Source organism: Canis aureus, chromosome 9 (genome assembly GCF_053574225.1).
Source record: "Canis aureus isolate CA01 chromosome 9, VMU_Caureus_v.1.0, whole genome shotgun sequence".
NCBI classification, from domain to species: domain Eukaryota; kingdom Metazoa; phylum Chordata; class Mammalia; order Carnivora; family Canidae; genus Canis; species Canis aureus.
The window spans coordinates 33,645,434-33,648,533 of NC_135619.1; the positions used below are offsets into that span (position 1 = coordinate 33,645,434).

General features: G+C 43.0%; 1 pseudogene; it reads left to right on the forward strand.

The window, feature by feature from the left end:
• The first annotated feature begins 277 nt into the window (after positions 1–277).
• On the forward strand, positions 278–1,004 carry LOC144320610 (rho-related GTP-binding protein RhoG-like; annotated as a pseudogene).
• The last annotated feature ends 2,096 nt before the right edge of the window (positions 1,005–3,100 follow it).

The window sequence follows — 3,100 nt, forward strand, 5'->3', positions numbered from 1 at the left end:
TCTGTGTGCATGCCCTGTCATACTTCCTGGAGGATGTTTGGCAGACCTGAGAGTCAATCTGTTGTGTACCAGTTCATGATATCTTTTAATTTCCCTTCTTGTACCCCAAAAAGATGAGGCATTTTCTGCCTTACCACAAGTCGTGTCCCAAGGTGAAACATCTCCCACCCACATTTTACTCATCAAAGACCAAGAGAGGGTAGCTGCCCGGATGTGGCGCCCAGCCCTCCGAGCCTTGCCCACCCCGGCGAGAGTTGCCCTGGAGCCTCTGCCTGCCACAGTGAACAGCATAGGAGGCGACCACTTTGCCAGAAAAATTCACTTATGTACATACGCATAATATTACACACTTCAGAGGTGGCTTCTAGGATCTATTGAAGTTTAGCCTCTAGCAGTTCATGGACTCCACGGACTCTAAGGGAAGAATGCAGACAATCAAATGTGTGGTTGTAGGAGATGGGGCTGTCGGGAAGACCTGCCTCCTCATCAGTTACACAACAAATGCCTTTCCTGAGGAGTATATCCCCCCTGTCTTTGACAACTACAGCGCCCAGACCTCTGTAGATGGCCAGATCGTCAGCCTGAACCTGTGGGACACAGCTGACGAAGAGGAGTATGACCGACTGCGAACGCTGTCCTACCCCCAGACATATCTTTGTCATTTGTTTTTCCATTGGCAACCCATCCTCGTATGCCAATGTGAGGCATAAGCGGCACCCGGAGGTCTCCCATCACTGCCCCAATGTACCTGTTCTGCTAGTAGGGACCAAGACAGACCTGCGGAATGATGTTGAGACAGTGAAGAAGCTGAAGGAACAGAGCCTAGTGCCCACAACTCCTCAGCAAGGCACTTCCCTGGCCAAACAAGCAGGGACAGTGAAGTCTGGAATCTGGAATGTTCGGCCCTGCTGCAGGATGGAGTGCATGAGGTGTTTTCAGAAGCTGTCCGGGCTGTGCTTTACCCTGCTACAAAGAAGAGCACCAAGAAGTGTGTACTGTTATAGCTTTGGGGGGTGCTACTTGGAGACTGCTCCTAGGGAGAAAAAGAGGGACTCCTTTGATAGCATTGGACAATGCCAGCATGAGCCATTTGTCTCTTTTCCTAGAAACCCTAGACTCCAGGCTATTGGATGAACAAAGACAGCCTAGTTTATACCTGGCTGCTTGGAAGTTTGCGGGGGAAGAGAGAGAGAATGAGAGAGAGACTGACTTTCACCTCTAAATGTGGCTTTCCTAGCCATATTTACTATTAAACAAGTGCCTCAAAGAAAGACAAATCTACAGTTTTCATATCATGGACTTAAACTTCTTGATATACTAATTTTGGAAAGCCATCTTATGTGTGATTTCTGGGTGTTCCCAATGTCGGCATGTTCTTGAGATGAGACATGCTTGCAAAAGTGCTTAAGCAGCATTTTTTCAAAGTACTGGGAGATACTAATAGATAAATGTTTTGAAACAAGGTTTTGTGGTCAAATAAGTCAGGAACCAGTGGGGTGTTAAGTGTTTATTTAAATCCCAGTTAGTTAACACACAGTGTACTATTAATTTCAGGTGTGTAAGATAGGGATTCAATACTGCCACACGAACCTGGTGCTCATCACAAGTGCCCTTCACCTTAATCCCCATCACCTATCTACCCCAGTCCCTCACCTACCTCCCTTCCGATAGCCAGTGATTTCAATAAAGCTGAAGTTTCCTCTGCTGCAGAAAAAAAAAAAAAAAAAAAAGACCAAGAGAAAATGATTGGGTAGCCTTTACACAGAGATGACATCAAAGATCCAGCTGAACTGGGCCTAATGGAGGGCTCTGGGGGCTGTGGAACAGACGAAGAGTTCCTTACAGGGAGGTTATCCTAAGTGTGGGCTGCTCTCTATCACCAATGAAGAGTACCTTGCATTTATTTGCACACACCAATTTAAGTCAGATGGTGCACAGGAAGTGTGAGTTTCCCCTCCTAAATGCCTGACACAGTGGTTTAGAACATGAAAATCTCTGATAATAGAAATTTCCCCAAGCACTCTTACATAATGCCCTGGCACTGTTACTTTATAGCCTATCTGTCCCACAGAAAAGCTACAACCCATCCTTCATTTATTCAACAAATATTTTTTGAATGCCTATTCTGTGCCAGCCATAAGAAAACACTGAGTATAAAAAAAAAAAAAAAAAGAAAGAAAGAAAGAAAGAAAGAAAATAAAACACTGAGTATTACTTTATCATTTACGGGTAGAAAAACCACATGGCAGATTTCGAGTCCAGACAGCAATCTATGTTGATAATGGTGCAGATATGTTAACACATTCTTTTTAGTAAACTTTTCATTGAAACTCAGTATGTAGATATTGAGGCAAAAAATTTATAAGTATGTAGCTCAATGAATTTTCACAAATTCAACAATCCCACACAACCGACACTCAAATCAAGAAACAGGATATCACCCAGAAACTTACTTTGCATATATTTCCAGTTATTGCCCTTCTCACCAAAGGTAGCCGCTACCCTGACTTCTAACATCATAGATAAGTTTTGCCTGGTTTTGAATATTATGTGTAAATGGAGTTAGTATAAGTACTTGTTTGCATCTGACTCCCTACTATTTGTGAGAGTCCACCATGTTCTTTCATGTAGTTATGGTTTGTTCATTCTTGTTGCTGTACATCCCATTGTGTGATTATACCACTATGTATTTTTCCATCCTACTGCTGATGAGCATTTGAGTAGTGTTCAGCTAGGGGCTATTATATGCAATGCTGCTAATCTTGAATATACGGAATATATACATATTCTTTTATGTGTCTTCCGGTGGACATGTATATGCATTTCCCTTGACCATATTCCTAGAAGAGGCAATATATTCTCTTAAATAATAAAGATCTAAAAGACTTTAGAAGTGCATTACAAATCTGACTCTTGTTGCTGGTGGTACATCCAACCAACTTCTTGATCTGACCAATTTCTTCTCATGTCTTCTTTTCTAATATGGTGTCATGATCTGGTTCTGGTACCTACAGCAAGCTTGGGTGGCGACTTCTGTCCTGGCAGGGAAACTTGCATAAGACTCAGGCCAAGGCCAAGGTTGCTGAGCTGATCAGCAGGA